Raw genomic sequence first — 25,874 nt, forward strand, 5'->3', positions numbered from 1 at the left:
TTCTACCCAAATCCTCTGAGCTTGAATGGGATTGATCCCCTTTGCTCAACAGAGGCTTTCACAGAGCCATTTGCCCTGGCCGGGTATGCAGTCTGGTCTGGGACCAACGGAGACAGGGCTGGGATAGGGTCCTGGATTAACTGAGGGCCTTGGCCCTTGGGAATGGCTGCATGCTGAGCAGTTAGGGTGAGGGTCCCAGGGGTGAGAAGGCCAACAGCTGCTAGCGATTTTCTCCAGTCTTTGATGAGGCAAATGCGGTTTCTGCAAGCACCTGAGTACTCCCCAAATCACACATATGTCTTTGAGGTTTGAAAACTGCAGCACATTAAAGCAAAAATGGGCCTTTTTTTTTTTTTTATACTGGGTTACCAATTCCATACACAGACGATCTAACTGGGAGGAAAACCCTTGTGCCTTTATTATATGAATATTTGGCCATTACTTAAAAGTGTTACGTTAAATCATCAGAAAACTGAAAAGAAAATAATGTCTATTAATCTTTGCTTTGTGTTTATGTGATGGGAAGATAGTCCTGGTTTGTCCTCTTTCTGTGGACTTGGGGCTTGGGGTGAAGAGAAAGAGCTTGCTTGTTTAGCAGAAGGAAAGCCCAGACCTGTGCGTCCTATCCTTCTGCTTCCTCCTAAAATTGTTAACCAAATGCAAGGTTCTTCTACTGCTGACTCGAGGACCTGTCAGAGGTCCGGGAATGCTGCTCTGCTATCCTCAGTACCTAAGCGAGGATGGAGAGGGCAGAGGCTCTTGGGATAGTGTTCCACATTTACTAGGTCTCCGTTTGCATTTCAACAGGTTCTGATCCTTGAATTCACATGCAGTTATAAAGGGTGTGTTGGGCCCTGGTGTGAGACTTTGTTGCTCCTATAAGAATAACTGGCTTCCAGATCAGATTAATGTGTCCTATTGAAATAGAGAGGAAAAAATGGCAGCTCCTTTCTCTGGATGTCATTTTGTCTATGCTTGGTTGTATACCCTCTGTGGAGAGAAGATTCTCTTTGCGAAAAGGCTCCTTGGACTGGACCCAAATGCCAGGCTACACATGACTGTGACAGACACTGGCAGAGCCCATCTGAGTGCACACTGGTTCTGTTTTATTCTGATCTGGTTTAAAGAGCTAATGATTCCTATTTCATGGAGCTTCATAGAGCTTGATTGTAGAATTAGTTAAAAAAAAGAGGGGGGGACAGACATATCAGAACATGGGCCAGAATTTAATGAATTTTTTGTGTATTTTATTGTTAAGAAGGTATTTGAAAATGTATGACTAATGATGTCTGGTATCTTTAAACCGTGTGTTATATCTTATACTAGAAGGTACTTACTTGGAAATGAGTGTTATCACTAATTATGAAACAAAAGGTATTTTGGTATATACAATTATTATTGCTTTTGTTTAATATTCGTGTTTTCAGTTGTGACATAGTATACTAATTGAGTCACTTTACTGTATTAGAATTGACATCTTTTTTTTATTTAAAAATTTTTTTTAATGTTTATTTATTTTTGAGAGAGAGACAGAGGGTGAGTGGGGGAGGGGCAGAGGGAAAGGGAGACAGAATCCGGAGCAGCCTCCAGGCTCTGAGCAAGCTGTCAGTACAGAGCCTGATGTGAGGCTTGAACTCACAAACTGCGAGATCATGACCTGAGCTGAAGTTGGACACTTAACCGACTGAGCCAACCAGGCGCCCCTAGGATTGACATTTCTAATGCAATACTAATGTCAAAAGCATATTTATTTTCAGTGTTTGCATTTTTATTTGATCACCATCGACCTTCTAAGGCAAAGAACATCGTTGAACAGAGATGATGTGTCCTTTAACATCAACAGCAGAATTGTGTCCCCCAAATGCAGAGACTTTACATATGTGCATTGTAATTTCCTCCCTATTTTAATATGATAAAAATTTTCCCCAGTTTCTGACTTGTGTATATACACACCCCACCCCTAAAATAGTAGTGTGCCTGTTCTAGAATAAAATCATTAACTCAGGAGCTTTAAAAAGGCATTGAGATCCATCCATGGACATCTTTTCCAGATCTTTAAAACAGCAGTCCCCTCTACAAAAAGGTCCTAAGGGATGCTACCAATCTCTACAGAAGTCAAGGAGAACTAGATCTGCTTCCTCTCGGCATTCTTGAGAAATAAATCAGGTGTAGCTGCTGCTAGTTATTAATATCCCTGTCTTCTGAGCACAGGGTGCTAAGGAGAAGCCCTAGGGTGTAAAAGAAAAACACAAAAAAGCAAACTCAGTGGGGATGGGGAGGGTTGAACGGAAGAGCAGGGAAAGGATGTCATCCTTGGGAGGTAATCTATGTTGAAATCAATCAACTTAAAACTCCCAGTGGACTCTACAAAAATATTAACAAACTCCTAGAAAACCTCACTGTGTGCCACCCGCATGCTTCCCTCTATTTCTAAAAATAGGCCCACAGACATCCATGGCACATAGGGATTCCCATGCAGGAGGCAAGAGAGATCTGAGAGCAGCAGTAATCTTGGCCAAGGACAGAGGGTAGGGGGGCTGCGGGCCCTCCCCCGGCCAGTAACCTGTGACTTTTCCCGAAAATTGCATGTTATAAGACAGTTCCCCACCGGGATGAGCAAGACAATATTCAAAGAAGAAGAACTGAAATTATAAAATAGCCACCTCTGGGATAATCGGGAGCCTTGCTTTGGAGGCTGAGGGTATCTGGGTTTGAATTCTTTGTGTTAGCAGTTTTGAGAAACTGAGCAAGTTAATTTTGGGGCTTGGTTTCCTCATCCATGGGGTTGGGATATCCTCCCCTGGGTTTTTAGAGACTTAAAACAGAGCATGTATGTGAAAGTGTGTTAAACACTAGTCAGTGTGGTGCTTGTGAGGCTAAGAAAGAGTGGACAGGAGGGGAGGACAGCTACTGGGATCAGTAGATAGACACTGACTGACAGCATCTCTCTTTTCCAAGCTGAAGCTCTTGTCCACATCTGGGTCTCTGCTTTGCAGGTCAAAACCAAGACTTGACCCATTTGCACTGAGTTGGTCTTGTCACAGCAGTGAACGTGAACCAGGCTAAAGGAGGCCATTGGGTGAGGCCAGGAAGTGTGTGTTCCCTCAGTGTGGAGATCAACCTTCTAGTTTGAGAATATTCCCCCATCTCTTCTCTGTGGATCTTTTTTCTATTGGGGAGATAGCCCTGAGCTTACATTGATAACAGATGGTGAGTGGGGACAGAAGGGATTGAGTGGTCTCCTGAGCTACTTCAGCCAGTCTTTGGGACCCTGAAGTATCGCCCCCAGTATAAGATCAGAGGTCACCTTCCCAGGGACAGAAGGACCTGTTTGTCAAACCCTAAGTCTCCAATACAAGGATGGTGCTGAGTCAATACTGGCAAACTGACTCTTGAGACTCCCGCTGGAGTGTGAGGGCATGGGCTGGGTCTGTTTTGTTTACTGCTGCATTTCCAGTGTCCATCATGGACTGACAGCTAACCTCTCTGTGTCCATATGAGAGGTTCTTGTTATAACATCCCTCCAAAGTGGGATTTTTTGCAGAGCAGAGGCTCAGTAAACTGCTATGGGATGAGAGAAGGAATGGAAAGTTCTTGTTTTTAAAGTCTCCACCTGGAACTTTTAAGTGTATCATTTTATCTCACTTTATTTAGACTGCAGGTGACTTTTTGAAACATCCCTAATCAGAGCATGAGCACACTCATAAACTCTCAGGTAGCTATTGTGGGAAGAACTCGATATGTACACCTTGTGTGCACTGTTGTTTATCCCCCTGAGTTTTCAAGGGCTCCTTTCTCTGAACTGTCCCTCAAATCACAGTAAACCATAAACCCTGGCTATATCCAAGATGGGAAATATATGGAAAAAAATGCTAGGGAGCCATCTTCAAAGTGCCACAAAGTTCTGCAAACCACTCAGAAAACAGATGCCTGAAAGTCCAACAGGAAATAGTGGATACAAAGACCCTTGGATCAAGACTGGGAAACACAGATCAAGACTAGGTAGTCACCCTGCACTCTTCTACCCAAAGGAGATGTTTGAAAAGTTAGTAGCAGTCCACTTTGTGTACTATGAGGTAAGGGTGCAGGCTTAGAATAATGAATTGCTATGGTCAGAGAATGTTCCTGACTTTCTTCCTTGTATACTCAATCACCATAGCAAATAGGCTGTAAGTCAGAAGCACATAGCTTGGGGAGGAATATATTGTGTCGATCTGTGTTAGAGGCATCTGGGACTCAAGATTTCTTCTTTAACAGGTATCATCCACAAGAGTTAGTTATGAGGAAATAGAGAATGAAAAGATGTTAAAAATAAAATCTTCTTTTGAACCATAAAGACCAATTAGAAATGCAAAGCCTAAGATGAAACTGCATTTAGTTTGGAGGAAAAAAAATGCTTCTAATAATGCCCTTTAATCAGGAATTCACCTACTGCACAAAAATATAAATATTCCCCAGATAAAATTACTGGTATTTTGTGGTTCTCATTCAAATCGAAGGTCATTCCAGTAAATGCTATCAGAAGAGTCATGGTGAGTCAGCATGCCAGAGTCAGATCTATTATCTTGACTCCATAACACTGATTTTTGTTCATCTTGAAATTCATGAAGTAATATTCTCTTGTGTTCTTTATTCCTTGAAGATTTCCACGTTTCATTGGAAAATGTTACATTTTGCTACTGGAGACACTGGCTTCCCTTTTAATTTGAGAGAGTGGCACTTTCTTATGTGGTCTGCCCTGGAGCTCTGCTCTCAACAAAGATGGAAGCAGGGAGGAGATGGGAGTTGAGGGGACATTTCAGAATAAAGAGCAGTGCTAAGAGAAACAAAGGGGTAGGGAGTTGTGCGAAGGTAACAGGAAGGCGGGATGGCAGATGCATGGACTGACAACTAACCTCTCTCTGTCCATGTGGGAGGAATGTTACAACATTCCTCCACCGTGGGATTTTATTGGATCACCTGGTTCTTTGTGAATTTTTGGTAACAAAGGGAGACTTTGAGTCTTGAAATTAAACATTCTAATGATTGAACCCCATTGTCTTAATATGTACATAGTTATATTGCTAATTTCTTCACCTGCATATATTTGGCAAATAATGAGTCAATCTTATTTTGCTGTAATTGGCAGGAATAGAAGGATCTGTGTATGCAGATGCTAGATTGGACAATATGTTCTAAAGAAGTGAATGGTCAGCCATGTCACTCCCTGGATTGTAGGATTGACAAGAAAAGGTAGTTAGATACCTGGTAGCCAGACCGCAGGTAGCCCCTTCTGGATGCCCTTGTGGCCCTTATTTAATTTATAAACCCGAGTTCCTCCTATTTTGTTATAAAAAGTAATCCGTCAACCCATAGCATGAGCTGAGTCTTCTAGGGAGTCAGAAAATATTCATTGGTAATGAGACCTGTCTACATGTGAAATAGTCAATCAAACTCACATAGTTTATTTTTTTAAGTTCCTAAATATATCACCAAGACATTACATAGTTAAAGTCCAGTTTAGTTTTTCTTTTTTTAAATGTTTATTTTTGAGAGAGACAGAGCATGAGGGGGGAAGGGGCAGAAAGAGACGGAGACACAAAATCCGAAGCAGGCTCCAGGCTCTGAGCTGTCAGCACAGAGCCCAACATGGGGCTTGAACCCACGAGCCTTGAGATCATGACCTGAGCTGAAGTCAGATGCCCAACCAACTGAGCCCCCAGGCACCCCTCAAATTTAGTTTTACAATGTTTAAATTGTCCATGCTAGTTTTGCATATATTACCCCCCCCACACACACATGTATTTTTTAAAGAGGCCTTATTAAAATAACGATAACAAAGTCTGGTACTAACTTGCATAGATTAAATAGATGTGGGGCAAATAAATAAATAAATAGATGTGGGTTTCAGTCAAGAAAGTGTTCAATGCCTAGGTCAAGTTTCTGGAAAGCAGGAATGAATATAATTACTTGAGCCCTGGGACAGCTGCTAGGGTGTTGGGGTTATCTCTGCCCTCGTGACCCATTTAAAGGAAGGAAATGAATTGGAGATGTGACTTAGCAGTTCTCTGTCCCAGCCCTCAGAGCTAATATATCTCTTGTGGATAGGGCCCTAACTAGAATGTTAAAAATTTTCTCCTACTTTCTTTTGGGGGAAATGTCTTTAGAATACATGTCAATTTTTTTTTTTTTTTTTTTGCTTTTATGATCATAGGTCGAGTACACTTGATATACCTACTCTTAGCTAAGCAAATATACACATGAATGTTAGAAAGCTTCATTTTGTCTGTCTCTGGGGAATGACAGCATATTTGGTTAGGTAGGCCTTAGAATGGGTAGTTAATGCCAGAAAATATGACCATCTGGCATCAAAAGTGGTAAGAATTAACATGTAATAAATGAGATTAGCCATTGATGGAGAAGGAACCTATCTTCAAAGTAGAACTTGAGGCAGTATTTTTGGGAGAGGGGAGGGAAGAACTGTTTTGTACCTTGATTGTGGTGCTGGTTACACAACTATGTATTTGTCAAAACTCCTAAAACTCAAATGAATTTTACTGTATGTAATTTAAAAATAAGCTTAAAAATATTTTTTAAAAATGCCAAAAAATGCTGCTCTGCGCATTATTATAAAAAAGAGTAATGGAGGATATTTGAGAAATATTCAACAATAGTCAAGGAAACCAGATTCCATCCTCTAATCAAGTCTTATCTTTGTAATGCATCTAATAACATGCATATGGTATATGAAGAGGGGAGCTTTGTTGTAAGTATTTGATGATCTTAGTTACTGCTCTTTCCAAAGGGGAGACTCAGAATATGGCCAATATACCAGTTTTTTTTACTTTGTTTTGTTTTGTATGCTATTCAGCAAGAATATTATAGGGACACAGACGGTGTTTTAAGTTATCCTTCAAGGTCTAATCTGTGGCCCTGATTGCATATTCAGTAAAGAATCTTCTGTAATTTCTCCAACATTTTTGAAATGTAAAGTCTACCGTCAGTGGACAAGATCAGTCTGGTCATTAGGAAATATATTTCGGGGTGCCTGGGTGGCTCAGTCGGTTGAGCGGCCGACTTCGGCTCAGGTCATGATCTCGTGGTGCGTGAGTTCAAACCCCGCGTCAGGCTCTGTGCTGACAGCTCAGAGCCTGGAGCCTGTTTCGGATTCTGTGTCTCCCTCTCTCCCTGACCCTCCCCCATTCACGCTCTCTCTCTGTCTCAAAAATAAATAAACGTTAAAAAAAAATTAAAAAAAAAGGAAATATATTTCTACCCTTTGTAAGTCAATAGATTGGTATCGACATTCGGGTCCGTAGGTAACTCTTGTGAATGAACCGTTTCTTCTAAGAGTGGTTAACTGAGTGCTCTACAGGAGGCAGAGAGAACCTCACCTACTGGTGGCTTTATGGAGACTTACAGGTGAAACTTTCCTTTCTAGCAGAGCTGGAAGAAAATTCCTCACTTCTCTGATATTTATCACATTTGTCTGATGTTTTACTCATTGACTAGTTCCTGTGCTGCTAGTCAGCTTTCTGTGTAGGTAGGTATTTTATATTTCTAACACAATCTGGTCAGAGAGTCAGAAACTTGCCTGGTACCTTATCTATTGTTGGGATCCAGTGATTGTGTGGGAATTAATCAGACAAGTCCCATGCTCTAGCTTGCTCTTCTTCCCTGATTCCAAGCAGATTTTTGATGTTACCTGAAAGAAGGAATAACTGGTTGACTTGCCCTGGCCTAAGTCCAGCCCAGGTCAACTTCACATCAATAAGCTGCCAAGAACAACTGTGGTGAGGAAGGTGGTTTAGCTAAGGTGTAGCAATGACTAGAGTTTTGCTTTTCAGAAAGCATGGTCCCCCCTTGCTTCATCCTTTTATGCCATCCTTAGCCTATGTGCACCATATTCCTTTGACCTGGAAGGTGACACTGAAATAATATGAATGAATTTGGGAGGGCTCTGGAAATGCCCATTGATCAAATGCTACAGAGGGTATGTGTCACCATAGAGTAGAACATGCCCACATTCTAACAAACAATATCCTAGAAAGGAGGGGCATAAGAATTTCTCTCAGTTTTTCCACAATTGCAAGTTCCCCCATGATTCTCTGGGCAAATGCCCATTAGTCTTGTGGAAATGCCTATCCTAATGGGCAGAGGGGTCTTTGATTTCACCTTTTCTTTTTATTTTTATGTGGAAAAAAATCCTGCTCTATTTCCATCTTCTGATGAGTGGTCGCTTTGCATCCTGGATACCAGTTTTCCCCTCACACTTTTTAGTTCAAGGTCTTCTCATTGCCCTGCTTCATGTTGATTTTTCTGTTGATTCTGCTCACTAAAAGCATTCTTGGAAAATGCAGTATATACATTTATCACCTCATGTACTTGTACCTATAGCCTGTCTCTTGAAGGAAATACAAGAATCTGGTAATACTTGTTGCCTCTGAGGAGGAAGACTGTATAGCTGGTAGAGGTAGGGTGGGGAATCCAGCATTCGAGTTACCAATTCAGGATGGAGCATTGCCATCATAATCTGTAGGACAGTGCCTTGTGGGTGTAAGGTTCTCTGGGTGGAGAGGAAACTTTTAATTATATACCCTTCAACTATATTTTTGCACAATGTGACTGACTTAGCTATTCAAATACTTGCATTAATAAAATAAAAATACATATTGATTTTGAAACAGCAGACATTCAGACAAAATTAGACTTGGGATCCCCTTCTTTTTGAGTGCTGAAGAATTATTTTGAAACATTTCTTTGGACTCTTCAAGTTTTCTACCCAAGATCCCTGGTGCCCCTGGAATAGTTAACCCTGGTTTATATTTGGGCATGCATCTTTTTGACCCAGGCAAATAAAGCAACTGCAAAGACTCAGACTTGGAGAAGCCTTCTCGAAGGTGTCACTCAGCAAACTGCTTCAGGTGCTTCCTATGTGCCTGCACTGTGTGGGAGCCAGAGGATGATGTCTAATAAACCAAATGCTAACTTAAAAGTACTCACTATCTGGGAGAAGAAACTGACAGATATATGTGGAGAAAAATATTCTAGGAGCTACAATGGAGGATCCTTGGACTGGCAGGTTGATTAGCTGATGAGAGAACAAGAAGCCGAATGACATTTTCTTTCAAGGGATGCCTGGGCGGCTCAGTTGGTTAAGTGTCCAACTCTTGATTCTGGCTCAGGTCATGATCTCAAGGTTTGTGGGATTGAGCCCTGCATCAGGCTCTGCACTGACAGTACACAGATTCTTTCTCCTGCTGTCTCTTGCCCCTGCCCTGCTCACTCTGTCTCCATCTCCATCTCTCTCTCTTTCTCTCTCTCTCTCTCAAAATAAATAAAATTTATTCTTATTTATTTATTTTTTAAATGTTTATTTTTGAGAGAGAGAGCCCATGAGTGGGGGTGGGGCAGAGAGAGAGTAGGGGACAGAGGATCCAAAGTGGGCTCTGCACTGACAGCAGTGAGCCCGATATGGGACTTGAACTCACAAACCGCGAGATCATGCCCTGAGCCACAGTTGGATGCTCAACTGATGGAGCCACCCAGATGCTCCAATCTTAAAAAATATTTTCTTTCAAGGGAAACCCTCTTATACTGTCGGTGGCAATGCAAACTGGTGCAGCCACTCTGGAAAACAGTATAGAGGTTCCTCAAAAAGTTAAAAGTAGAACTACCCTATGACCCAGCAGTTGCACTACTCGATATTTACCCAAAGGATACAAAAATACCAATGAAAAAAACATCGGCACATGCACCCCGATGTTTATAGCAGCATTATCAACTATAGCCAAATTATGGAAAAAGCCCAAATGTCTGATGATTGATGAATGGATAAAGAAGATATGGTGTGTGTACACACACACACACACACACACACACACACACACAATGGAATATTAGCCATAAAAAAGAATGAAATATTGCCATTTGCAATGATGTGGTTGGAGCTAAAGTGTATTTTCCTAAGCGAAATTAGTCAGTTGGATGAAGACAAATACCTTATGAATTCACTCATATTAGGAGTTAAAGAAATGAAGCAGATGAATATAGACAAAGGGGAAAAAAGAGGGAGGCAAACCATAAGAGACTCTTAACTAGAAAGAACAGACTTGAGGGTTGCTGGAGGAGAAGTGGGTGGGGGATGGGCCAAATGGGTGATGGGTATTAAGGAGGGCGCTTGTGATGAGCATTGGGTGTTCTGATGTAAGTGATGAATCACTAAATTCTACTTTTGAAACTAATGTTACAGTGTATGTCAATTAGCTAGAATTTAAGTAAAAACTTTAAAAAATATTTTCTTTGAAGAATTCCTCTATTTCCTTTTTTATCATTAAAACTTCAATTAGAGTAACATGAAACAGATGAAGGAGTATCTGTGGATGTGAGGAAAACCTTCCCTCTCCCCAACCAGTGCCCCAGCCTTCCCTATCATGTATCCTGCAGAGCAGATGAAGACTTTGGTGACTTGAAAAGTGGGCTGACCTTTAATTAGCTGCACCAAGAAAAGCAGGTGTATATAAGACAAAAATAAATTATATTCAACCTTGGAAGTTCAGATAAAGATGAGTTTGATGTGAAGATTCACAGTAATTACAGAGTCACACACTGCAAATACGACTAATCCAGTTTCTCCATTCCGCCCATCCCTGAGTTTTTCCTTGGCTCCTTCCCCAGTGCTGAGAAGCAACTTTGGGATGCTAAGGGTGAGACCCTTCGATTTGGGGCAATGTCAGGTCCTCCCCCGGTAATTACTGTGTAATTAAGTTGTGTAAAAGCTTCCAGGGTAAAAGTCAAATCCTATTTATGCCACTGCAGAATCATAAAATGTCAAAGCACAGGCATGCTCCAGCCCTCAGAGAGAATTAGTGCCTTCTTCCTCTCAACTCCCCTGGTTTGTGCCTCCATTGACCTGCTTCCCCACAACACTGTCATCCCCTTGTAGTCCAGACTAATTCCTAAACTTTTCTGAGTCTTCACTGCTTTGTGAAATTACTGGGACTTATTAACATATTTAAGTGATAAAATTTCAAATTGTAATAGTTTTCTAGTCGTAAAATGATCTTGTTCTGTTTGTTAGCACAAACAAGTAGATAAAACCACAGAGAAGTCGTGGAATTCTTTCCTTGTACTCTTTCCCTTCTACCTCCCTTCTAACAAATAGGCAGAACGCTTTGTTACTGTTTAGAATTAGTCATCAAAAGAAACAATTTGTTTTCAGATCTGGTTCATCTTGCTTTTTAATCACAAATGTATTTTATATTCTAATCTGTTCTAATAATCTGTTATGTGTTGTCATTTAGAGAGTCGTCCTGGAGAGCAATACTTATTTACATTCCCAGGAAGGAGTACATTCATATTAGAATCCATAACTTTGATTATAACTCATTTCTTTTGCATACCTTGGGTGCTTATTACTTTAAAATGTAATAATACTCCAGGATTTGTAATTGCCTCAATATATCTCTTTCTAGCATTTTTCTTTGTTAATTTCTCCATTTAATAAGTTTTCTCCCATACACCCTAAATGCTAACTTTAGGTAAAAAAAATAAGGAAGAAAGGGAGGAAGTGAAGGAAGGAGGGAGGGAGGAAACCAAGAAGTCACCCTGCCAACACCTTGCACATGGACCATGCATTTTGGGGTGATTATTAGAAAATCTTGTTCACTATTCCTTAGAAATGACTCTTAGCTTCTTTGTTTCCGTTCCTAGATCTAGGACTGTAGTTCAAGTGCCCACTTTACTCCTAGGTTACTTTCAACAGTTTCCATCCAATCTTTCAGACCTTTTTTCTCCATCTTTAAAAATTTCTTGAATACCAATGTCACATCCATCTTCTAAAAAGTCATCACTTTTTCTGAGACAACACTGTTCAGGAACCTTACAACAGTAGAATATAGATACTGCTATACATAGTGTGTAGAATTTGCTAATTGCTATTTCAATATTCATTCCTCCTCCTTCCTTTAGAAAGGATTTCTAAAGGAAATACAGGTTTTTGCTTGTGTTGACAATGTGCCCAGCCAAAACACTAGTTTTGTCAGACTAACCCCTTCAGTTAGGGGTTGCCTTGTACCACAGTTCTGACCAGTGAGATATAAGCAGCCAGCTGCTTGGGATTTCAGAGAAACCCTTTTGCATTTCTAATGTGGAAACCACTTGCTTTATCTTTTCCTTTTTTTCTTTTTTCTGCCTGGAATGTGGATAGGAGACTGGAAGTACAATAGTCATATTGCAACCATGGAGCAACCAGGTTAATGACAATGCTTTCCACAGAGTGTAGTAGAGGGGAAGAGGGAAATTTTCAGTATGAAACTCGTACTCTCTTGCTGGCTATCTTGTTATTAGATAAAATGAATCCTTTACTTGGTTAAGAAAATGTATTCAGAGTTCTATGGCTTATAACTAAACACAGTCCCCACCTGACGCACAGAGCAATGTAAACTCTTCTCCCTGACTCTCAGGTCCTTTAGAACAGATCCAACGCAATTCGCCTTCTCACTAAAATCGTCTCAACCCCAGTGAGACCAGGCTTTCACTATTCTGTACATGGAGCAAACTGATTTCTACCTCTCTGTCTTTGTTTAGACTGATCTGCCATGCAGGAATATTCTTTCCATTGATCCATTCCATCCTTCCAGGCTGAAGTTAAGTTCAGCTTCTTCCTGGAAACCTTTCCACCCTACTCTTATGCCCAGTTACTTTCCCCTTCTTTCACATCCTGTTGTATCGCCCCGCTCAATCCTGAGTTAAATACAGGTTTTTTTCTTTGCTTATTGCACTCTGGTTCTTTCATGCTTAGGTTTTGTTTACCCATAAGCTCCCTTCGGCCTGGATCCGTACTCTTCTGTCTGCCATTGTGCCTTGCATGGTAGTGATTGCCATGAAATTACTTAATACAGAGCTCTTACCTGGTTGGGATTCTTACTATGCACTGCTGTATCTACTTTTTAAATAAATTTTTTTTTCAATTTTTTAATGTTTATTCATTTTTGAGAGAAAGAGACACAGAGTGCAAGTGGGGGAGGGGCAGAGAGAGGGAGACACAGAATCCAAAGCAGGCTCCAGGCTCTGAGCTGTCAGCACAGAGCCTACCCGGAGCTCAAACTCACAAACTGTGAGATCATGACCTGAGGCGAAGTCGGACACTTAACCAACTGAGCCACGCAGGCACTCCTGTGTCTGGTTTTTAAAACACGTTTGTCTATGGCTTTAAGAGGACATGTGAATTTAGGCTGTATTTCTGTCTAGTAAGTTAGTATTCCCATAGGCTGCCAATTCAGAATCAGTATGAATTTGCCAGTTGGAGAAAGTTGCAGCAGCAAACATTGTCATTGTGGATTGTTGCTGTGATCATTGTGTTGAAGTCACACATTATTGACAGAGCATTTGCAGGCATTGGAGATCACTCTCCAGGCCTTTAAATCTAGGTTTCAGCATCAGGAGGATGTGAGATGAGGACTCTTGGAGCCCATTTCTCCCTGCCTCACGAGGACTACAAAGGCCAGTTAAAACACTCCGTTTGGGTGAAGGGCCACAGATCTGCTGTCGAGCTCCTCTGTTGAGCTGGGCTGCCACAGTGGGTGAAGCCAGCCCAATACTCTACTTAGAGGGTGGCATTCCTGGTCTTCCACTGAATGCAAAGAAAGAAAGGAGGGGGAAGAGGGTAAAACAGCATCTTTGATTAAGCCTTTGGGGATTTAGTTACTCTTCTATGAATTGGAAATAATCACTGGACTTATGTCATGGACAGTTTTGTATTCTTCCTTGGACACTTCAACTGTGAAAAACAAAAAGGACATCAGCACAGGGAGGGGGTTCCAAATTCAGAACTGAAGTTCATTGTAATTTCTCACTTTTCTATTTTAATTTTTCTTCAATGAGATATCACCACATTAATATACTGGCTTTCTTTCTGTCTGAAACATACACATATATGCATGCATACACCCACAAGCCATGCAAAGCTATATTTTATACAAGTTGTTAAATTTTGTGTGTTATATTAACAAATATAGCCATTATGGAAATATGTATGGAGGTTCCTCAAGAAATTAAAAATAGAACTACCATATGATCAGCAATTCCACTTCTGAGTATATACCCAAAGGAAAAAAAAACATTATCTTGAAGAGTAACTACACTCCCATGTTTACTGCAGCATAATTCACAATAGTCAAGAGGTGGAAACAACCCAAGTGTCTGTCAATGGATGAATGAATCAAGAACATATATACAGTAGAATATTATTCAGCCTTAAAAAAGAAGGAATCCTGGCATTTGTGACAACATAAATGCACCTTGAGTGCATTATGCTAAGTGAAATAAGATAAATACTGCATGATATCATTCGCATGTGGAAATCTAAAGAAAAAAAATTGAACTCATACAAACAGAGAGTGAAGAAGTGGTTGCCAGGGGCTGGGGTGTAGGGGAAATAGAGGGAGCCTGATAAAAGTGTATAAACTTTCAGTTATGAGATGAAAAATCTGAGCATCTAATGTAAAACATGGTGGCTGTACCTGATAACACTGTACTGTGTATTTGAAATTTTCTAAAAGAGTAAAACTTAAATGTACTCACCAAAAAAAGAGGGGGGGGCATAAATATGTGGGGTAATGCATGTGTTAGTTAACTAGTTGGGGGGAATCCTTTCACAATGTATATGTGCATCCAGTCATCACATTGTTTAAATATTTTAGAATTTTGTTTGCCAATTTTACCTCAGTAAAGCCAGAAAAAAATGGGGAATTCTCTTCAAAGATAAAGTCCTCCTAATCCCTTAAAACATTGGCATGAGTGTGTATTATACAATAACAATCCCTAGTATAAGAAATTGCAATGGCTTTGTTATTTGGTGTATTAATCTCTATTTAAAAAAATTTTTATTAGCAAAACAAGCAAATAAAAATGATAGGGAACATGAAATAATTGTCTTTTGGGACAGACCTTGGGGAAGATGCCCACAGGACCCATTCGTAAATGTCTGTGAGTTACTTTGGGGGCACTCTGAGGAGTCTCGGTGTTGTTTAGTAAAAACCTACCAGGCAGTCTTGACAGAAAAGAACAGAGTCAAAGCTTATGAGCAGCAACACTGGGGCTTGCAGGACTCACACGATTCCTTGAGGCCTCAAGGGCTCAGGAGTGACCTCCAGGCTGCCTCCATAAATTGATCTCTGATGTGTCTGTTGCTCACCTCAGGCAAGGCCCATGGGGATGAGGAAAGAAGGGACTCTTCTGCAAAGATATATAAGATGCAGTGCCTTTCTTTTGGGAGCTTGCCACCTAGTTGAGGAAACAAGCTAGAGTCGTCAGGATCACAGATTGTCTGAGTTGGAGGGACGTAAAAAGTCTAAAACATAAGCCACATTGTAAGTTTCTTAACTATTCAGCGTTCTTGGTTTCCACATTTATGAAATGGGCTGATGTTGCCTACCTTAGTAGTGAATTGAATGAGATCACGTATCTTGTAGAGAGCCTGCCAATAATAAGTGTAGTTCAATCTGCTTTTAGTATTATCATTATTATAAAGTCAGCAAGTTGTGTTCAATAAGTGATGCTGATGATAGGATATCACTTCAAAGTGGAGCCATGAATTAATAGAGGGTGGAAGGGGAAAGAAGGAGGGGGAATGCTGTCAGTAAGTAACTGAGGAGAAGGTATGCCCTGTGAGGCTGCTTCTGGTTATAGTAATGGACCTGGGCTATCCAGAGAGTGTCTCCAATGGTGAGTCAGTCTATAAAAACTGGGCTCAGGGGACACAGTGACACCACTTGTCCTGAACAAGAAGAAGACATGTAACCACAGCCCCGTCCCTAGCCCTGAGTGCCAACAGAGCTTAATACAAGCAAAGAAGTAAAGTGTGACCCCACAGTGATGGTGCCTGCATCATTTAAAGTTACATGATCTCCCATCCTCCAGCTTTTCACAGCCCCAAGCTTTATTTTCCAGTGTACTATCAGAAAAAAATCTTTGCCATTCATTTATTTATTCTCTGTTTTGCTCCACTGGACCATAAACTCCATGAGACTAGGTCCTTGCCTATTCTATTCACTGTTGTACCCACCTAGAAGAGTACCCTGCCCATAGTAGGTTAGCACGTTGGAATCACTTGGGAACTTTTAAATGTACAATACCCACCCACTCCCAACACCTAAAAACGATGCCATGCCTAGACCCCTCCCCAGATCTAAATTACACCAGGATCTCTGGAGGTGGGGGCCCAGCATTGGTGTATTTCAAGAGCTCTGTAGGTGATTCTTACAGCCACCCAAGATTAAGAATTACTTGAGGGAGGTTTGCGATAAAGCTCTGTTGAGTATAAATGAAAGAATGTATACAATAAGGGAAAGGTGAGTGGGCGTAGGGTGGTAGAGGAAGGATTCTGATGGAAGAAGCCCTGTGACATCCTCTTTCTGCCACATAACGAGGCTACTAGAAATGGGTCTATGGGTAATAAGATTCTTCTCTAGACAAGGCTGAGTTGATGAGGCATAACCCATGCAATGGCCATTTTGGAGTCCACGTAATCCACAAAGGGAAGCATCCTGAGCACGTCATGCTGTACCTGGTGGTGGTGGGGTACCACCAGTGCACCATTTGAGTACATATGAGTTTTAGACTAGAGAATCTTCCCCACCACTTTTTTTCCTCCCAAGCCCCAACCTACCCCCAAGGTCCTGCCTTGCTACCTGCTAAGAACCTGGGCTGCAGATATGGTCCCCACTAAGGGATGGCTCTTTTTGGCTCTGCTAACCTGCAAAGCTTGACAATGAGGAAGGAGCTCAAGAAGGTTTTCTCCCTGCATGACTATGATACTTCTGAAAGGTTGAGCTGTGGGATTTTTTTTTTCTCACTTCTCTCTTGGAAATCACCTCCATATGCTGATTGGACTGTAGGATAAGACTTCTTCTTTACATTGAGAAATCATTTCCCATTATATTTAGGAAGCAAAGTGGAGCTGCTGTTTTTTCAGCTTCCCTAGTGACTTTTAATGCCATTTGTCAAGTTTGGTTGTCTTTGAAAAAAAATATTTTTTTGTTTTTGTACAATAAATGACTAAGTGCAGAGTCTTCCCTTGTACTTTGATTGGGAGTTCACACCTTTTAGAATATCCAGCTCATATTTTTAGAAAGAAACAGCTGATACTATTGACATTTAATTCCATTAAAATGCCTCATCCAATTTCCCCTGCCCCATATAGGATACACAGGTTATTGGAAAATATTCAATGACACTAATCCAAATGTCTGTATTAAGTGTGGAGGAAAGGTAGAGTAATGCTTTTAATATCCCAGAAGCTGAGCTAATGACATCGAAATGGCTGATGTTTAGAAAGCCATTGTGGCAGGAAAAGGTGACTATTTTAGGTGCTGTTGATATCTGCAGTGGGTGGGGGGGTGGTCTTTGAAACTGGGGTTGAACAAGCAGGTTTTTATTCCTGGGTCATTGTGAGTTTTACACAAAGGGCTTTGCTATAAATCAATGCTACTAATAGAAAATAATGGCTATAATTAACTGAGGATTCACCACATGCAAGGTTTTTAACGTGGATTATCTTGTTCAATTACTACTATTATCCCACAGATAGGGAATCCCACAGAGGCATTACAAGTATAAATTATTTGTCTAAGGTCACATAGCCTGAAAATAGCAGCTCTTAGCCAGGTGTTGGTAAACTTTTACTGTAAGAGTCAGAGAGTAAATATTTTTGGCTTTGTGAGGCCTACAGTCTCTGTTGCAACTATTCAACCTGCTATTATTGTAAAGAAAGCAGCCATAGTAGCCATGTAAACAAATGGGAGTGGCTGTGTTCCAATAAAACTTTATATACAAAAACAGGTGGTGGGCTGGATTTGGCCTCAGGGCTGTCGTTTGCTAACTCCTACTCTTAGCCATGACACTAAGCTCTCTTCTGAGGCCTGTTGCGGGATTCTTCTGTTCTAATAACCCTCTTTCAAGATCTTTTACATTTACATATGGGCTATTGCAAACACTAATCAAGCCTACTTACACAAAGCCCTACTGGGCAAATAATTGAATTTTTTGATGAATCCTAATCCTCATTGCCAGCAGCACTCTAAATGTTATGATAGGAAAGGGCTTTTAGATGAGTGGGATTATAAACCACACAAGGACTCTTCAGAGGAAAGCTTCCAAGTGCATCTTAGCTCTCCAGAGTTTGTGAGCTGGCAGAGTAGAAGAGGAGTTAGGTTTTCGCAGCACCCACTCTGCGCCAGGCGCTGTGCAGGGCTCTGCATGCTCTTCCAGTTCTCCAGAGTGTCTTTATGTACTACTCCTTCCATGCAAGTTTCAAGGTGGCACTCAAAAATATACAATACCAACAAGATAAGAGAACTAAAGAAGTGGGGACATTCCATAACTTAATCCTCACATCAATCCTGCGAGACCATTATTCCTTATAGATGAGAAATAGAAGCTCAGAGGAGAAGTTACTTGCCTGAGGCCAAAGAACAAATAAGTGGCTGAGTTGACATTTCATCCCAGATGTGACCACTTTCTTTGCCTGTACACCTTCTGTTAGGTCACGCTGCCCGCTTCACAGTAGACTGTACCCCTCACCTTGCTTCGAAACTCAATCACAGACTCGCTTAAGTTTGGAAAGTCAGTTAAATTTGATACTGTATTTACTCCTTTCTCTAGAAAGGGTATTTTCTCTAGAAAATAGAAATATTTTCTCTAGAAATAGAAAGGGTATTTTCTCTAGAAAACAGAAATATTTTCTCTAGAAAATAGAAAATATTTTCTCTAGAAAATAGAAAATATTTTCTCTAGAAAATAGAAAATATTTTCTCTAGAAAATACCCTTTCTAGAGAAAGGTATACCGCTTCTCTGATATACCCCACATGCTTCACAGAGTTGCTGTAATAATCAAACATGGTACTGCAGGTGAAGGAAGGATCCTTGCAAAGGGTGAAACACACTGTAGATGTGTAGTAGTGTTATCTATCAGGGAACTGGTTGTAGTTCTGGTGAGGCAGGCCCCTTCCCCTCCTTACCACACTGCTGACCACTGAAAGTATTCCCCTGCACCCAGGGGACCCTGGCCACTGAATCATTCAGATTGCCCAGGTCTGGGAAGGAATTGGTCCCCAAAAATCCCCTGAAATCAACCCAAAGTCCAGGAACTTGGAAAAGGTTATAGAATAGTCATCCAATTTCTAATCACATAAGTGACTCTTATAAGCACACATATTAAGTGTCATTGCTGTGCCTCCCCACACTGTATTCATCCTATTTCTATTCCTCTAGTTTCAGAATGGACTTTTTACCCTCAAGATGAGTGTAAATTCAACCAGATCTTCCAGACTGATCCCCTGCCCAGTTGTTTCAACAACGTGGTAGGGAGCAGTGGTACCTGCTTCATTCAAAGCCTGGAGCTCCACCTCACTGGGGGGAGGCTTGCATGTGTCTTTGCCCTGAACTTGTGACTATTTATTTATTTATTTATTTATATATGGTTATTTATTTATTTTGAGAGAGTCAGACAGTGAGCATGAGTGGGGGAGGGACAGAGAGAAAGGTGAGAGAGAATCCCAAGCAGGCTCCACACTGTCTGCGTGAGCTGGATGTGGGGCTCCATCCAATGAACCATGAGGTCACGACCTGAGCTGAAACCAAGAGTGGGATACTCAACCGACTGAGCCAACCAGGTGCCCCAAACCTGTGACCTTTTAAAACTCTTGGCTAAAAAAACTTGAAAAGTTTGAAAATAATTTGATTATACAAGGAGAAAAATTCCTGTATGTCAAAAATCATGTAAAATTCAAAAAGAAATGGCAGACTGGAAAAATAATTGCAACATATGACAGAGAAACAATATTACCTCGTATCGAAGAACTTCTACAAATCAGTCACAAATGTGACTACTTAAAGTGGAAAACTGGGCAAAAGCCATCAAAAGGGAATGCACATGAATAGTTCTAAAGACAGATTTAAAACAAACAAAAAAAATTTTTTGAGCTAGTTTCAAGTAACACCAGACACCCAATTCTCATGGAGTCACCAGTAATAGAAATGTTTTGACAAATCATACAGTATCATATCTGGCATGTGTGTAGTCTCTGTATAAACCCACACCTGCCTGAGGCAGTTTAGGTGATTGAAGAGAATGATACCAGAGACAAGGATTGGACTGAGTTTCAGATTTAAAGTTTATGAAAACACCATATACAAGTATAACCAATATTTCATCACTGATATTTTTGACACAGGGGGAAACAAATTATATATATATATATATATATATATATATATATATATATATATACACACACACACACATACACACACATACATATGTGCATATATATTTGCATATATATGCATATATATTTGCAGAGAGAGAGAGAGGAAAATGGAAGCAGCCTCACAAACTCTTGTCTTGCAACAATGTCTGGAACTGAAGTATACAAGGCCTGAGGCTCATCTAAGGCTAAATTCACACAGGGAGAAAATCCATTCATGAAACTAAATCATCCTAATGCAGATGACATTTCATGAGTAGAGAGTACAACCAAAGTGTGAAGGACAGTTTCCAAATCAGTGTAAAAGTGTGAAGAAATAGCTGGATCTAAAGTGAGTAAGAATTGTGTGACAAATTGATGAGGTGGTGAGGAAAAGCCAATTAAGATACTGACAGGCTTACTCTGAAAGTCTGAATGGTACAGGACTGAATCTGGAAGATTCTGGGTAAAGATTATTTCTTTGGAAGGATTAGCAAAAGAAAGAATTCTTTTAAGTGCTTCCTCTTATCCTATTGTTTGTTCCTTGGAGCTTTTTGACTTTGAGCAGTTGGGAATAACTTGGTTTTAGCTGATCTCTCTGTCTCTGTGTCTCTCCCCCTCTCCTCCACTCTGCATTACAAGCAACAGGCTGATTCTGTTAGATTATTAACCTTCTATGTTTTTTTTTAACAAAAAGGGTACATTTGATAGATGACATCATTTAACGGGGTATTTGGGATATAGCCCCTTTAAGTTTTCATCTTCATTTGTGCTGATTGAAGAAACGCTGAGGCTAACTTAAGATGAGCTATATGAATAAATAATAGAACATCTTTTGACTTACCATCTAGTAAGAGGTAACTCATTTGGATTCCATTTCATAACAAAATATGAGCAAATTCAATCTAGAGTTTAGCTAATTATCTTTAATTTCTGAAACCTTTGGTTTTTCAGAGTAAAAGGCTATTCTGTAGTCATTCATGGGAAATTTGATGTGAGTGGAGAATGCCTCTGCCTGAGAACTTTTTAGGGAGAATCCAACAAGCCACACTTAAGAGTGTTGCTTGGTAGGTTTTATTCTCAAAGAAATGAGTCCTGGGCCGATTTGTATCTTGTGAACTTCATGTGAAGAAAGAATGTTTGGGATATTCTAGGAAAGAGCATCATATGTGGACAGTCTAAAACTGGATGGTAAATCAGCCCTCTGGGTGCTCTGTAGACTGCTGGCAAATGACAGGCATGATATAAGGCCCACAGAGTGTTGTGGTTAGCAGAACAGGAAGAAAATCATGAAAGCAATTGAGATAAGCTGGCTATTGATCAGAATGAATTAAACACAAAATGAGTTAGCACCACAATTAGATGAAGGTGAGCAGCTCTATACAATTTATTTTTAATGACTTTTAAATAATATGAATTCATTACCATTGTAAAGTTTAACACTAAAATGTTTGAAGAAGAAAACGAGAAGAAGAATACCATTACCAAGAGTAACTGTTAATATTTTGGTTTGTTTCTTTCAAGTCTTTTATATGCATGAATATGTCTTCTTTTCCAACAGTATTTACTGTACGTCTCTATGCCATATACAAATACCACTGTAGTAGATAACTTTTATACATAGATATTGGTTGAGTCTCTAACATTTCCTTAGATTAGATTCTCTAGACATAGGATTACTGAGTCAAAGGATATGAATCTTCAAGTCTTAGTACATATTACCAAATTGATTTCCAGGAAGGTCAACTACTCATTTCCTTAAATGCATCTTTTTACCATCTTTGAATCCTTTTGTTTTCCGCCTGAAATTATATAAGCTGCTAAACTTAACCCAACATTTTTGTAATAGGAATAAAAAATAATTCCAGGTTTATTGAAAGAATTATTTTGCAATATTGTGGTAAATTACACTAAGATATTCTCAAGTTGTAAAAATAACTTTTATATCCACTATTACATTTAGTTTCCACAAAAACCCCATGAGATGAAGAGAATTAATTGTAGGTTGTTTCAAGCATGGGAGAGGATTTCAGGCATCATCTTGGTCAGATTGTATTAATATTTCTATGTGACAGAGGCACAGAGAGAAGATGAGAGTTTTAAAGTTCCAGAGCCCAAGTGTCTAGAATCTCAGATCATGTATTACTTCCCACTGGATGACCTTGACTCTATACTGGCTCCTTTAAGCCTTTTGTCATTCCCAAGTTCCTCCTCCCCTACACTTTGTTATCAATCCACTGGGAAGTATACCTCTCAGTCTCTCCCCGTCACATGGATTTGCAGATAACTGGAAATCTAGACTCAGACTCATAAGCAGAGAGAGAGCAGTCTGGAAATGAGCATTTTATCTGTGATGTATATGATGATTTAGAAAAGAAGGATATGGGTGAAAATGAGCCATTGGAGTTGAGATAATCAGGTCTGAGCTTGGAGTGAACTTGATAAACCAAGTGGTCAAGGGAAGCTTAGTAAGAACAAGTCTAGGGGCTGCAGGCTCAACATATTTTACTGCCAGACTGTTCTGATCATGAGGACTGCCCAATGCCAGAGTATGCTGACACAGGGAGAATCATTTCCATGGATAATTCTCACTTGCTCACATGAATTAGATAGCACAGGCGAGTTGTGTCAACAGACAGGAAGAATCCTCAATGAAAATTGTCAAGACTTCTTCTACCCCAAAGATTTCTATACTCTGCAGATGATCATCTGGTTAATGCACTTATTTATTCTTTGGCCTCAGGCAAGTAACTTCTCCTCTGAGCTTCTATTTCTCATCTATAAGGAATAATGGTCTCGCAGGATTGATGTGAGGATTAAGTTATGGAATGTCCCCACTTCTTTAGTTCTCTTATCTTGTTGGTATTGTATATTTTTGAGTGCCACCTTGAAACTTGCATGGAAGGAGTAGTACATAAAGACACTCTGGAGAACTGGAAGAGCATGCAGAGCCCTGCACAGCGCCTGGCGCAGAGTGGGTGCTGCGAAAACCTAACTCCTCTTCTACCCTGCCAGCTCACATCTGGTTACGATATATTGCTTAGAAGCTAAAACAGCACTCTGCTGATGTTTGGCAGTCCAGAGGTCTGCCGTGGCCTCTGGTCAGCTGTTGCCTCATTTTATTTAGAAACATCTCAGTAGTATTTCCATTTTGGGGGTGTGTAATTTTAATTCAAAGAAACCATTTCTTAAAATGCTTGACATTTAAGAAAATCTGGCACTGGATTGCCACCACTGAAGCCAAGTATCATATGTGTGGAAAGTAGCATGGCTTAGCGTATTATGTTCGCCAAATCTTCCTTAAAATTAACATTTGTGCCATATGTTGGTACCCTAAACTCAGTACTCTTTTGGCTGATGAAAATGCAAAGGAAAACATTCTCAGACTAAATCCTGTTCTCTTTCTTTGTATACACTTTTGTGTAGTCACTAGCAGTGATATTCCTTTGGGAGTGAAAATGAGTGCCTGCCTTGTAATTCTCAATGAGAGGTCAAGTATCCAAAGGCTCGAAAGCGGGAAGATATGAGCCTGTCAGGCAAGGGTGTCTGAAGGTATCGAATCTGCGAGATATAGTCCTGTGTTCTCACTTTACTATTCAGATCCTTGCAATGTCTTGGGCAAGAACTTGGACATAGACTCCAGCCTCCTCATCTCCCAACACAATGTTTGGGAGGGTTGAGTGGATAGGAGGTGGCTAGAAATCTCTCATGGAATTTAGAGAGAGCCTTACAACAGAATTTCACAAAATGCAAGACAACCTGATGTGACAAGGGATCTATACTCGTATATCCTCCTTTGTGGGTCTTAAGTGCTATGCCTTGTGGTCTTTGAGGTTACATCCCCTCTGAGTTCCCTCCTCTGCTCCTACCTGTTCCCATCCCATGTAGCCTCCATGATGTGAGGAAGAGGTAATGGTCTTTATGGCTTTGGACCAGCCATCTGCACCATTCTGTGTTTGCAATGTACTTTGTCTCTATGGTTTATCACTATGCTCCCTGAGGCCCTGTGAGGCTCAGGCAGAGTGTGGGGATCTCCTTGACACCGAAGGCACAGGCTTTGCCTATACATGCGCGCGCGCGCGCACACACACACACACACACACACACACGCACACATCCTAAACATGTACCAAAGTGTGGGATGAAAGGGCAAAGTTATGTTACCACTAAAAACACCAGAGGTTTAAACTATGATGGGAATTTTGGACCCAGGGCTTTGTTCCACTGCAGTGTTAAATAAGAGTGTGTGTTCTCGATGCTTAGGTAGGCCTCTTCATCTGTGCGATGAAGCATACGCAGTATTTAAAGGGAATGTTTGAAAATCCTACGTCTGGTAGTACCTAAGAAAGTCTGAAAATCTACCTTTGAAAAAGAAACATGTTTATTATGTAAATACTCAAACTATAAATGCAGAGAGAATACCACAATGAATCCCCATGTCTCACACCATGTTTCATTTATGACAAACCATATTCCATCTATTCCCTACCTTCTTTCCTACCTCCTAATTAGGATGATTTTGAAGTAGATTCACAACATCATATTTTATCTATAAATATATTTAGGATGTACCTCTTAAACATAAGGATTTTTTCTTAAAACATAGGCACAGTACTCTATGTAATATCTAAAAAATAAAGAGTTTCCTTAATCGTCAGATATCCAGTTAGTATTCAAATTTCCCCAGTAAATCCAACTTCGTTTTTTGGGTTTTTTTTGCCTTGGAATGAAAATCATTCTTAGAATTTTGTCAGTTCACTATTGAACTAGCCAATTTTCTACCTTCAGATATCATAGAAGAATTTAGAAGTTTGGAAGGAAAGATATCTTTGGGAAATGATAATTAAAATAAAGAGAAAGAAAAGCCATTTGGATTTCCTTAACCTGGAGTCAATGATTGTTGAGACTGACAAGGTTGGTACATTTATGCAGCACCACAGCAGTTCCTTTTTGTAAACTGAGGCATGGAAAAGAAAACTAATTGCCTTGAATTCACACAATTAATCACAAAGTACTCGATTTTGAAATTTAAGAAGCTGTATTTAAACTAGTTCGTATAGGGGCGCCTGGGTGGCTCCGTCAGTTAAGCAACTAACTTTGGCTCAGATCATGATCTCACGGTCTGTGAGTTGGAGCCCCACATCGGGCTGTGTGCTGACAGCTCAGAGCCTGGAGCTGCTTCAGATTCTGTGTCTCCCTCTCTCTCTGCCCCACCCCCGCTCATGCTCTGTCTCTCTTTCTCTCTCAAAAAGAAATAAACATTAAACAATATTAAAAAAAATAAAGTAGTTCTTAGCATTTTAAATCACTATAGAAGCAGCTATTTCCAGTGTTTTGTATGTGGTTTTAAGATCTGTGTGGCTGCTGGAATGGCTTAATGGCATGTCGTCCAGTTCAGTACTCACTAGCCCTGTGTGACTTTCAACCACACAAAATATGACTAATCCAAATTCAGTCATGCTATACATGTAAAAAGCACACTGGATTTCAATGATTTAGTTAAAAAAAAAAAAGCAAAGTACCTCACTGATAATTATTCTATTGATTACATGCTTAAATATTTTTTGATGTTTTGAGTTGAATAAGTTATTCAAATAAATTAAATTCATCTGCTTTTTTTTAAAATATGGCTTTTAGAAAATATAAAA

General features: G+C 40.2%; 1 protein-coding gene across 2 annotated transcripts in view; it reads right to left on the minus strand.

The window, feature by feature from the left end:
• Positions 1-25,874, minus strand: part of ZNF366 (zinc finger protein 366) — a 47,497-nt gene that overhangs the window by 20,652 nt on the left and 971 nt on the right. The window contains exon 1 of one of the 2 annotated variants that reach the window (XM_007079857.3): positions 7,581-7,602. The exons of the other annotated variant lie outside the window; for it this stretch is intronic. The gene's annotated coding sequence lies outside the window, so the exon portion shown is untranslated. Of the gene's footprint in view, positions 1-7,580; positions 7,603-25,874 lie in introns of those variants that run through there. 2 annotated transcript variants of the gene reach the window in all.

The sequence above is a fragment of the Panthera tigris genome, chromosome A1 (genome assembly GCF_018350195.1).
Source record: "Panthera tigris isolate Pti1 chromosome A1, P.tigris_Pti1_mat1.1, whole genome shotgun sequence".
NCBI classification, from domain to species: Eukaryota; Metazoa; Chordata; class Mammalia; order Carnivora; family Felidae; genus Panthera; species Panthera tigris.